This window comes from Papaver somniferum, unplaced genomic scaffold, assembly GCF_003573695.1.
Source record: "Papaver somniferum cultivar HN1 unplaced genomic scaffold, ASM357369v1 unplaced-scaffold_21, whole genome shotgun sequence".
In the NCBI taxonomy this organism is placed as follows: domain Eukaryota; kingdom Viridiplantae; phylum Streptophyta; class Magnoliopsida; order Ranunculales; family Papaveraceae; genus Papaver; species Papaver somniferum.
In genome coordinates, this window is record NW_020631041.1 from 15,451,871 (window position 1) to 15,465,088 (window position 13,218).

Consider the following 13,218-nt stretch of genomic DNA (forward strand, 5'->3'; position numbering starts at 1 on the left):
AAATAGGGATCGAGTATAATGTGTACGATGACACCCTCTCATCTTACATGGCCTTGGTCCAAACATTGGCATCGCAAATCCCGAACATTAAGTTCCGGCACTTATGCAGAAGGGACCTCAGGCACGCGGATGCCCTAGCATATATATCATCCATGCTGAGGGATAAAAACGTCGAAGTTATTAAAATAGAAAGGGCATACGAGCCTTCGATTGCATCTCAATTCTCCTTCGCTACCAATCAAGATATAGTGGAAGAAAATATCGAAGACCAGGTAGGAGAAGACATCCATAACGACTTTGACGAAGAAGATATCCTGTCAAGAGCAAATCAAGACGAAGACTTCAGCAACGAAGATGACTGGAGAGTGATGATCCATGCCTTTCTCGAAAATGGAAGCTTACCTGCGGATCAGAAACAAGCTAGGAAGATACTCTCCAAAGTAGGAAGATATGATCTTCGGGATGGGGTCATGTACAAGAAATCCTTCCTTGGACCATTACTACGTTGCTTGTCCCGGAAAGAGGGGCATCGAATTCTAAAAGACATCCATTATGGTGACGCGGGGAATCATAGCGGCATGCGATCAGTAGCTGACAAAGCAAAAACGCAAGGATATTACTGGCCGACAATGATACAGGATGCCGCGAGGATGTCCCGACGGTGTGAAGAATGTCAGCGCTTCGCCAAAAAGATCCACGCTCCGGCAACAATGTTAAACTCCGTCGATAGCCCGTGGCCATTTGCAAAATGGGGCGTAGACATCGTCGGGCCTTTCATCGAAGGATCAGGGAAATGACGATTTTTGATAGTAGCCACGGACTACTTCAGTAAATGGGTGGAGGCTAAGGCCTTGGCCAGGATCAGAGATGTGGATGTGTTTACTTTCATATTCCAGAACATCATTTGCAGATTTGGTATACCCGCTGAAATTGTATCTGATAATGGTAAACAATTACAGGGGAAAAATATAGACATGCTCTTCGATACTTTCAAGATAAGAAAGAACAAGTCCACCCCCATATACCCTCAAAGCAACGGGCAAGCGGAAGCTACCAATAAGACCCTCTCCCTTATACTCAAAAAACAATTAGACGAGCATAAAGGGAGATGGTGTGAACAGCTGCACAATGTGTTATGGGCATACAGGACAACACGAAGATCCGCCACGGGGGAATCCCCGTTTCTTCTCACTTATGGAGCTGAAGCAGTCATCCCTACAGAGATACTCATGCCAACCACAAAGACCGATGCGTGGGAGAAAAATCTCACAACAGACATGATGTTAGAGAGATTGGACGACCTAGAAGAAAGAAGGGAAGCAACATTGCAGAAGATGGAAAATTACCAGCGAAGACTTGCAAGGGAGTACAACAAAAAGGTAAAGCTCCGGAATTTTGTAGAAGGGCAGTATGTGTTGAGAACAATCCCACAGTATCAACGAGAGAAGAGATGGGGAAAGTTAGCACCTACGTGGGGAGGACCTTTTATAATACATGATATTGCGGGAGGTGGTTCCTACTACCTTCGTAATCTGAAAGGCGAAGTCTTCAAACATCCTTGGAATGCTAAGTGGCTCAAACCATACTTCCCATAGGTGCAACGCAGCCTTGCAACTGCGTGAAGGGTACCAGAAGAAGAAGGGAGTGTGAACACTCTACATGTTTCTATCTCTGGACGAGGAATTGCATGCCTCAACCTATCAATCAAACAAGCTTTCTATGTATCCACTAAACCTATCGACAATATTGGGGAAAGTAGTTAATCTACAATCTCTCAGGGCTCCCCCGTCAGTGTCCATAAGTGTAAGACCAGGGGGAAGGCACCCAGCAGAAAGAGATACCCAACCAATCTTAAGGCAACGGGTCGACGGAATGGGTGTATGTAAATTTTTTAAACCCCATATCCTAGAACGTTGCATCGGCCCCCACCGTCTGGGAATCCTCTGGCCAAGGGTTCGCCGGCGGGGAGACAGGTCTCAAGCCGATCACGAAGGTACCTCCCTTCGGGATCGCACCCAAACACTTAAAATCCTTTTTTATTTTTAGAGTCTTTCATCACAATGCATAAAATAAAAACAAACCAACATTGCAAGTATATCAAGAAAAGGATCCATTTCATAAAGGACGATTACAAAAAGTGAAGGGCCAATTCAAGGAAGAGTACACATCAAAAAATATTCCTTTTATATGATACTAGCAAAAAATATTCTTTTTACATAATTACAAAAAGTGGAGGGATAATGACGCTGCGGTCTCTACAAAATGCAGCGGTCTCTACCTAGATGACGCCGCCCCATCAGCAGGATCGTTCCGAAGACTTGAAGGGACGCTCCCACCAGATGCGGGTCCCGAGGAGCCAGGAAAGGCAGCAGGAACTGAACGACGCAGATAATTCTTCACAAGACCATGCTCGTTCTTTAGGCCAAGTTCTATCTTCTCTAGCATCTTGTTCGTCTCCTCAGCCAATTGACACCGAGCCTTGTGCTTAATAACTATCGTCCTCTGTTGGGCTTGGGATAACAACGAAGACAGACGACTCACTTCTTTAGAAGCAGCACCGACGGCCTCTTCGCGGGATGTCGCCAAACTCTTAAAATGCTTAGTTTGTTCTTCCTGCTGCGCTAAGGAAGATTGAGCCTTTTCAAGTTTTTCATTAGCAACGCGAAGTTGTCCCTCGAGTTCTGAAAAAGACAACACCAGGGAGTTAGCACAGAAAAGACACAATCACACTCGATGGAATAGGGTTATACCTTCGACACAAGCCGAAGCCTCTTCATACTCATTAACAACTGCATCTCGCGCTTCATCAAGATGATCATATTCCGCGGATAATTTCTTATAATCTAGTTGAAGGTTTGTGAGATTAAATTGACTGCCATCTAATTCTACCTGCTTCATCGAATCCATGTGACGAAGGTGGTCAACTTCTTTGTTTATCTCTGATACCCCCTTGCTCAATCTGTACATACACACTTCAAGATTCCTCTCAGACTCAGCCTGATGAGCTACTTCAACGCGGGACGCGGCAAGGGCCTTGCTTAGAGCATGGGCTTCGGCACGGGCATTGTCCCTTTCTCTGATAAGACACATCGCACTATCCTCACCTCCTGGAAAAGGGAGGGATCGAGACTTTTGTAATTCCTCTTCCAGCAGTTGTATCCTAGACTCCAACAAAGAAGTACGCTCACGGGATTCCCGCAGACTATCACGTGTCCACAGCAGCGTACCATTAAATAAAGCACGGTCATGGTTATACAGATTTTGCATGTCGACCATCTGAACAAGCCTTGCGCGCCATACCTCAGCCCGAGCATCCCATTTCTTGGCTTCACTTTTAATTTTCTGAACAAGTTCTTTAATACGAGATTTCTGCCGTGCCCTTTCGTTTCGAAGCCATATCAGCTCGGGGACACCACCCACTGGAGATAGGGTGGGGAGACTCAGACAGAACAACTAAGAAATAGAGGAATGACGACACACTGCGAGGGAAAAAGAGAAAAAAAGAACCAAACCTGTGAAAGCTGAAACTTGGCCGCGAGTTTCCTCTAACTCAGCGCGAGCAGCAACAAGCTCTGAACGAAGACTGGCCTCCGCTTCACCCAGCCTTTCTTTCTCCTTGAGGCTTTTCTTCCGCTCTTCTATTTCCACCTCAGCCGCAGATAATTCCTTTTCTCTGTGACGAAGCTTAGCCTCGAGCTTCAGAGATTTCGCTTTGAAGAACTGATACAACACGTGGTTACAATGCTCACTCCTCATCATCTACACATCAAGACGAAAAACATTATTTCACCGAAGAATTGGATCGTCACGTAGAAGTACGTACGAAAATTTACCTCTAAGACACGCTGCTGAGGAAAGCCATATTGATACCCGTCGGCTATGGCCATCATATCTGCGACGGAAGTAGGAGGCTCCGACACAAGGGGAGCTTCGGGAACACTCAAATTTCTTCCCCAGGCCTCAGACACCCGCGCCTTGGAAGACATTTCCATCATACGACGGGTATACGCGTCAGAATCCTTTTCACCAACAACAACAGGGGCGGGATGAGGGACAAATAACAGATTCTTTTCTTTGAGCCAATCCATTATGGAGTCTTCACCCTCAGATGTTGGCGAATGAGGGAGATCCGCAGCAGGCGAATCAATCACCGACTTCCCCTTCTCTGACGCGGCCCCATCAGCACAAATGTCGGCATCCACATGCGCACCATGCTCCTCCGCGCCACCATCTTGAACAGCAGCATCTCCGTTACTAGCACTCCCGAGGACATCCCAATCATCATTGGGGGACAGTAGAGAGAAGTCCTCAGGAAAATCGAGGGCATCATCCATAAACTCCCCCGTAGAATACAGCCGATCAAAAGAAAACTCTTGAGAAAGGGTGGGGAGAGTCTCCGTGGCATCCTCAACAGGGACAGAAATATCACCAATAGCACCGGCGCGGTTTCTCCCTTCATCACCATCTTGACTCGCACAGACCTCTTCTTCAACATTGATAGGGGAAGTACCAGTACGTTCCTCCCCATCTGTAATCTCCTCATCCTCAGCAAACTCTTCGTTCACCGGACTTGTAACTTCTTCATGGGCCTCAGCCCCACACATCAAAATGGTAGAAGACTGCTTCGGCTTAATCTTTTTCCTCTTCGACACCTAAAAACCAAAAGAATTATTTTTCCCGAAGAGTTGAATTTCTAAAAGAAAGAGAAGCGCAGCTAGAATCCGCGTACCTGAGCAGTCGAGGCACTCCTCGGTGGAAGTATAGCACCAGAACCTTCCTCCTCGTCTCCCTCCACGACGTCAAGGGCATAAGGAAAATTCATACCCGCGAAGTTTAAACGCCAGGGACAGAAATCTCCATAACGAGCAGGAGGAGATTCACGCGGCTTGCTACTCTCAGTAGGACGCCAACCGCGGGGACCAGGAATCCAACCGTACGCCCTTGGACCAACCACTTCGATAACAGTAGCGTGCCATTCGTAGTCGTGGTCGCGCTTGATCCTCTCGCGGGCCGGGAAAAGTTTCCGCTGACTATACCCCTCCGTGCCGGGAACATACTTCAGCTTGGCATCGCTGACCTCATTTAACAAACGAATTTCGCCCCGAGGAGCAGCGAGATTCCGGAGGATGACACTCCACGGCTTACGGTTCCTACTGTTGACGTAATCACCGAAGGAGTTATTGAAATTCTTAGGAGTATACCATTCCTTCTCCGCGGGATTGGGAACGTAACAAGTCATTGTCATTTCCCCCTTACTCCGCAGATAGCATTCCTTCAGGGCGCGGAGATAATTCCCCGATAGTTGCGATACAGAACGGCTGTGAGTATTGGTGGAAGAGCCTTCACGACTAGCAAGCACATCATAGTAGAAGGAATCACCTGACTTGTACAACGACAGCATAAGACCAGCTTCGAAAGCGCCAACCGTGGTCAACAAATGAAATTCATCGAACTCATACTTTGAGATAAGCTCATAAGTAATATCATCCTCAGGGGCATAGAAACGAACTTCGAAGGCTTGAATCTCATGCTTTTCCTTGAAAATCTCGAGATCAATGTGCTTGAACGTTACTTTTTTCTTACTGACCGAAACGCTGCGTATCAATGGGGCAGCCTCATCCTCCTCGGCGGGGCCGGATGAACCAATGAAAGCCTCGGAAGCCTTCCCCTTCAAAGAAGGAATCTTTGAAGACTCAACCCTCGGAACACTACCTTTGGTATTCTTCCCTCTAAATGAACTTATAGGAGGGGGCGGCAGACGCTCGGGCTCTACAGAACGTAAGGGAGAAACATCAAAACAGACAGCACGGGTCGGTGACTGCGTACTCCTAATACCATCCCGCGGACGAGACACCGCGCGATCAACAACCCTTCGAGACCCAGAAGGATTGGTCGAAGTAACCTCTTCCCTAGAAGATGAGGCCTTATCCCCAGAAGAAACTCGACTTCTACGAACATCATCTTGAGACTCTCTACGCGGAGGAGATCTCGATAGACCAGAACCAGGAGTCTGATAAGGAAGCCGCGGACGGTCAGACATGGCTGCGAAAATATTAATCATAAACAAGTCAAAAACAAACTCAAGGATATTACCAACAACCAAAAAACCACATAAATAGAAACCCACACATGATAACGTAGAAACCCTAAAATTAGCATACATGATCAAAATTCCATAAAATCTCTACCCTAACAATGGCCTCCTTGATTTAAGACGAAGAACAGGGGCAAACTAGAATGCAAGCATTGAAAGAACTTCTTCATCACAAACAAGGAACAAAAGTAGCAGAAAATTTACAAATTAACATAGCGTAAAACCATGGAAACAAAGAAAAGAAAAACTTACCAGCAAAAACAGCAGCAGAAAGAACAAATCAGAAATAAAGAGGAGGCAAGTGTGATTAAAGCTCAATGGAAAGAATTTAAGGGCTGAAGAATGAAGACTGACAGAGAATTTAAGGGCTGAAGAATGAAGACTGACAGAATTTAAGGGCTGAAGAATGAAGACTGACAGAGAATTTAAAGGCTGAAGAACGAAGAACTAAAATTAAGAGAATGTTTAGGAAGAATGAAATTAATTCTCTCTCCTTAATATACCCGAAAGAAAGAGAAGAAAATTAATGAAGGAATGGGAAACGTGCCCGTTACATGAGCATTTAATGCACAAATAAAAGACGTGCCCAAGTATCTAGGAAAAGTTATTAGGAGAGATAGAAGAATAGGAAACGACTGTTTTCTTCAGGGCACCCATTAAACATTCAAGCCCAAAGAAAAGGGGCAAATTGTGTATACATATATCTCACCATCAGACACGTGTATATAGAAAAATACGTGGAAAGCATGCAGGCCAGGACATCAAAATACGATGCACTACGGAACACCAAATAAACCCCAAGGAGTTACTTTATCTCATCCCCAAAAGAAGCTAAGATCAACGGTGGAGAGAAAGTTAGCTGACACGGACGTGACAGGGGCAGAAGACACTTGTCTGACACGAGCAGGCATCTCAACTACCCTCATTAAACACTCTGAGCAGTATACGTGTCGATCAGCCCGTGGGACGAGAGAGGATGTCTCTGCGTGATCAAGTGACAAACGCGGACGTCTGCGTGATGGACACAAGACACTAGAAGATAAGGTTCCAACGGCCTCCAGAGAGGGGTCCCACACTCTAACCCTATAAATACCCCCTCTCCACCAAGAGGAAAGGAGATCGGAAAAATCAGGAAGGGAAAAAGAGAGAGATTGCGAGTGCAAGGTAATCCTTTAGAAGATAAAAACATGTAAACCCAAAAGTCATTCGACTACTCTTGTAAACGTGAAGAATATAGTGAAACAACAAACCCCGTGGACGTAGGCCTTAGTGCTGAACCACGTAAACCTCGGTCTCGTTTACATTTCAGCACTTTATACTTGTCTAACCCCATGGATCTTTACTTGTACGTTTTGCTTTCTTTGTTTTTACCTATATCCCGTGCGCAAACGCCTCGCAGGGAGTTGTTAGATGAGGCTATGATAAACCCGAAGGTTTTGAGCCAAGGAATCAACACTAGGATATCATCATCACAAATCACTCTAGATTACGATGATTGGTTGTGAGCATTCGGATGCCTTCGTGATTTCTGTGTTCACCGTCAACAATGACTGGATAGTCATAGGAGATCTCAATCTAACCAACCATGCTCATGAAAAAAGAGGTTCAGGAAGATTCAAAAAAACTGAAGCCGACACAATTAAAGGTCTGTTAGTAAGAACAAATCTCCATGATGTAGGGTTTGTAGGATATCCGTTTACTTGGTCAAATAAGAGAGGGGATGCCGAGTTAACAGAGGCAAGACTAGATAGAGGAATGGCTAACACGAAGTGGAGTGCAAATAACAAGAACGCAACAATTAAGCACCTCATTGTTGTGGGATCCGACCATGCTCCAATAATGCTTAATATAAAACATCAATCAAACTCGGGAAGCAAACCTTTCAAATTTCTTGGAATATGGTTGAGAGAAACTTCCTGCAAGGAGCTGATCTACTCAACTTGGAATACTGAAGTTTCAGGAAGTAATGCTTACAAACTGGTCCAGAAATTGAAACGCACAAAACACGAAATTAGTAAGTGGAACAAGAACTCTTTTGGTAATATCAAAAGCAACATAGCAAAGGCAAAGAATGACTTAGAAAAAACTAGTTCCAACTTACTCATCACCAATAGAGCCCAGGTTATAAGACAAAAAGAGGAAACTCTAGCACATTGGTACAAAGTTGAAGAGAGATTTTGGAAAGATAAGAGCCGTGAAAATGAAGTGAAGCTAGGAGATAGAAACACGAGGTACTTTCATAGGAAAGCAGAAAATAGGTTTAGAAGAAATAAAATAGAAGCGATTAAGGATCCTTGTGGTATTTGGGTTGAAGAGAGGAATCAAGTGGCTAGTGTTATATCAGATCATTTTAGCAAAGTAGCTACCTCTTCCTGTCCTCAACCAGACAATAGTTACTTTGACCACATCCATAGTGTTATAACCCCTGAAGAGAATACTATTTTAACCCATGTTCCTGACTTGGAGGAAGTTAAAAGTGTAGTTTTCTCAATGCAACCAGATACATCCCCAGGCCCTGATGGGTATACCCCTAGGTTCTTCCAACTTAACTGGGATGTAGTGGGTTCTGATGTGTACAATATGGTCCAAGGTTTTTTCACCACAGGTCACATCCTAGAAGAAATCAACAATACCTTCATTTCCCTAATACCTAAGGTCGAGTGTCCACAAACAGCTAGTGATTATAGGAGAATCAGTTTGAGTAACATCATATACAAGATCATTTCAAAATTTTTGGCCAACAGGTTAAAAGGTCTGTTGCACAAGATTATATCCCCTTACCAAGCAGCCTTTGTACCCGGTAGGCAAATTAGTGATAATGTGCTAATTGCACATGAGATGATACACACAATGAGGACACAAAGAGGTAGTGATTTCCTTATGGGAATCAAAATAGATATGTCAAAGGCGTTCGACAGGGTCGAGTGGAATTTTCTTATGAAGGTGATGACTAGGATGGGTTTCAGTCAGTCTTGGTGTAACTTAGTGCAGCAGTGTATCGGAACCGTGTCTGCTTCTGTCCTTCTCAATGGAGTGCCATGTGAGCAGTTTTTTCCTACTAGAGGATTGAGGAAAGGAGACCCTCTCTCTCCTTACCTTTTCATCATATGCATGTAGGTGCTATCTTGGGCTATCTCTGATGCTGAAGAAAAGAACCTCATTCATGGGATAAAAGTGAAGTGTAATGCTCCACCTATATCCCATTTGCTTTTTGCTGACGATCTGTTGGTCTTCGCCAATGCTACTGCTTGTGAGAGTGAAAACATCCTCCAAGTTTTCAATGATTTCAGTATTGCTTCTGGGCAGCTAATTAATTTTGATAAATCGGGCATCTTTTTCAATCCTAACTCGCATCAGAGCACTATGGATAGAATCACCAATACCTTAGGAGTCACTAGAATCTCTCTTAATGATAAGTACCTAGGTTCACCTCATTTTACTCACATTTCCAAGATTGCTTGTTTTGAAAATGTTGTTACTAGAGTCGAATGAAAGATGCAGAATTGGAAGAAGGCCATATCCTGTGCTGGAAAATCAACACTCATTCGCACCTCAACTTCCACTATTTCTCTCTATCAGATGAATGCTTTTAGAATCCCAGTTGCCATCACTGATAAGATATCAAACCTGCAACGTGATTTTTTCTGGCGTAAAGAAAAAAACACCTCTAAAGGGGTATACATCAAAGCCTGGATTACAGTTAACAAGCCAAAGTCTATGGGATGAATGGGTTTCCTTAACCTTCGAGTGTTTAATCAAGCAATGCTTGCAAAACTGAGCTGGAGATTGACAAAGGAGCCTGATTCTATTTTGGCAAGTGTCATGCGTCACAAATACTATCCTGACAACAATCTCTTAAACGAGTACAACAGGTACCCTACCAAAGTCTCTTGGGCTTGGAGTAATCCAAGTAAAGAAGTGCATAATGTGAGAGAAAATTCTATTTGGATAGTGGGCAATGGAGAAAAGATAAGAATTTGGGAAGATAGATGGTTCCCTGGAAAGGAGTGTCAGCTGAAGCCACTCGACAGAAACAACCTACAATTTATTTGGGTAAGTGAATTGATGTCTCAAGAAAAAAATGAGCTAACTTGGAATGTCATTGTGCTGCATCTGTGCTTTGATGAAGAAACAGTGAAAGACATCTGCAAAATTAGGATTCAAAAAGATAGAGAAGATAACCTTAGATGGAAGCTCGAGGAAAAGGGGAATTTCACGACAAAGTCCCTCTACAACAAATTAATCAGGAGGGGAGAACCTGAAGATAACCAGGAAGCAAGAAAATGGGGGAGAATATGGAATTTGCAAGTTATGCCAACGATACAAACATTTTTATGGAAATGTGCACACTCAATTTTGCCCCTAAATGCTAGGATGTCACAAATTTTACCAAGAATAAACAGCTCTTGTCCCATGTGTGGGACTCAGGAAGAATCTCTAACTCATCTTTTTATGAATTGTACTTTTGCTCTATCTGTGTTAAGTAACTTAGGCATGAACGTAGATATGGTGATGAACAATCATGTTGAGTTTCAAATTTGGTTTAATAACTGGTTTATTAGAACTGATATGGAAGAGGGGAGTAACCACACTTGGCCTGAGTTTATGGCAGTAGTTCTTTGGGGCATATGGAAGACAATGTGTGACCTTGTTTTCAAAAAGAAAAAACCTAGTCCTCAGTGGACTGGAAGTGTTATAACCACTATCATAGATAGTGGGATGAAGTACAGAGACCTCGAAGACCAGGAGGATGATATAACAATATCACACTCATCTGGTCTTACACCAGTCGACAATGATGGTGTCAGGATAATTATTGGTCTAGCTTTTGGGAACAACAAAGATCAATGTGGAGTAACACTAATAGTTTCAGATAATACAGGTACTTATACAGGAGCGAAATGCGCAGGAATCGCAGGAACAACAACAAAGGAAATAGAGGAGAAAACAGCTTCTATGGCAATCAACTGGACACGAAGAATGAACTTTAGCAGAGTGCAGTTCCAAAGTGACAATATGAAAGCCCTTGAAGTTGTTAGGAAGGACATCATCAACACAAAAAATGAAACACCAAGGTTGCATGCAGGCAACATGTCGAATTTCCAGTTATGTATGAAGGGAATCAAAACTCTAAATTTGATCCCGACTTTCGAAAATTTTTTTAGTACTAAGCTAGCGGCTATATGCTTGGACTAGAATTTGTCAAGATCTTGGGATGAAAACTCTCTTTCTCCTAAATTGTTAGGAATAGTGTACATTGTGTACACATATATCTCACTATCAGACACGTGTATATAAAAATATACGTGGAAAGCATGCAGGCCAAAACATCAAAACATGATGCGTCACGAAAGACCAAATAAACCCCAAGGAGTTACTTTATCTCATCCCCAAAAGAGAATTTAAGATCACAGGTTCAATGAAGACTGACAGAGAATTTAAGATCACAGGTTCAATGAAGACTGACAGAGAATTTAAGATCACAGGTTCAATGAAGACTGACAGAGAATTTAAGGTCACAGGTTCAATGAAGACAGACAGAGAATTTAAGGGCTGAAAAAAAAAGAAAGAATGAAAACTGAGAGAGCGTTTAGGAAGAATGAAATTAAATTTTCTTTCTATCCTTAAAATACCCGAAAGAAAGAGAAGGAAATTAAGGGAGGAATGGGAAACATGCCCGTTACATAAGCAGTTAATGCACGAATAAAAGACGTGCCCAAGTATCTAGGAGAAGTTATTAGGAGTGAGAAGAATATGCGACGATAGTTTTTCTTCAAGGCACCCATTAGTCATTCAAGCCCGAAGAAAAGGGGCAAATTGTGTACACATATATCTCACTATCAGACACGTGTATATAAAAAGATACGTGGAAAGCATGCAGGCCAAAATATCAAAACATGATGCGTCACGAAACACCAAATAAACCCCAAGGAGTTACTTTATCTCACCCCCAAAAGAGAAGCTAAGATCAACGGTGGAGAGAAAGTTAGCTGACACGGACTGACAGGGGCAGAAGACACTTGTCTGACACGAGCAGACCCCTCAACTACCCGCATTAAACACTCTGAGCAGTGTACGTGTCGACCAACCTGTGGAACGAGCGAGGATGCCTCTGCGGGATCAAGGGGCAAACGCAGACCTCCGCGTGATGGACGCAAGGACACAAGAAGATAAGGTTCCAATGGTCTTCAGAGATGGGTCCCACATTCTAACCTTATAAATACCCCATCTCCACCAAGAGGAAAGGGGATCGGAGGAATCAGGAAGGGAAGAGGAGAGAGAAAGAGAATTTGCAAGTGTAAGTTAATCATTTAGAAGAGAGAAACATGTAAACCCAAAAGTCATTCGACTATTCGTGTAACAGTGAAGAAGATAGTAAAACAACAAACCCCGTGGATGTAGGCCTTAGTGCTGAACCACGTAAACCTTGGTCTTATTTACATTTCAACACTTTATATTTATTTAGCCCCATGGATCTTTACTTATACGTTTTGTTTTCTTTGCTTGTACTTATATCCCGTGCGCAAACGGCTCGCACGGAATTGTTAGATGAGGCTATGTTAAACCCGAAGGTTTTGAGCCAATGAATCAACACTTGAATATCATCATCACAAATCTCATGAGATAATGTTTGGTTGTGAACATTTGGACCCCTTCGTGGTCTGTGTGTTCACATACATAAAGAGGTTGTGAACACAAAATCTTTAAAAGGTTAAGCTCGAGCGCCAATTTGACAGGGTGCATGTGCAACTTGCTTTAAACTAGATGGATGGGCTTGGTATAGTGGGCAGGCAGGCAGTTGACAATTTTCATGTTTTCTAAAAGGTGGTGAATGCCCTCATTTGCTTATCTAAAAAGGATTATAGGCAGCACTGCCATAAACATGAATGGTCCTATACCCTATACACTCACATCATCTAGTACTGGTGTAAGTACAGAGACAAAAACAGTATTAAACCACCACCCCAACAACAATTACCAAACAAACTTAATCACAAGCATTGTTAGTTGTTGTTGGTTAACCGTATTAACTAGCTAAAACAGTAATGGATTTTAGGCAGTTAAATCAGTTTCTAAGTGTAGTAACATGCACCCAGTTTTACCAGCCAGCCCCAGTAAATAAA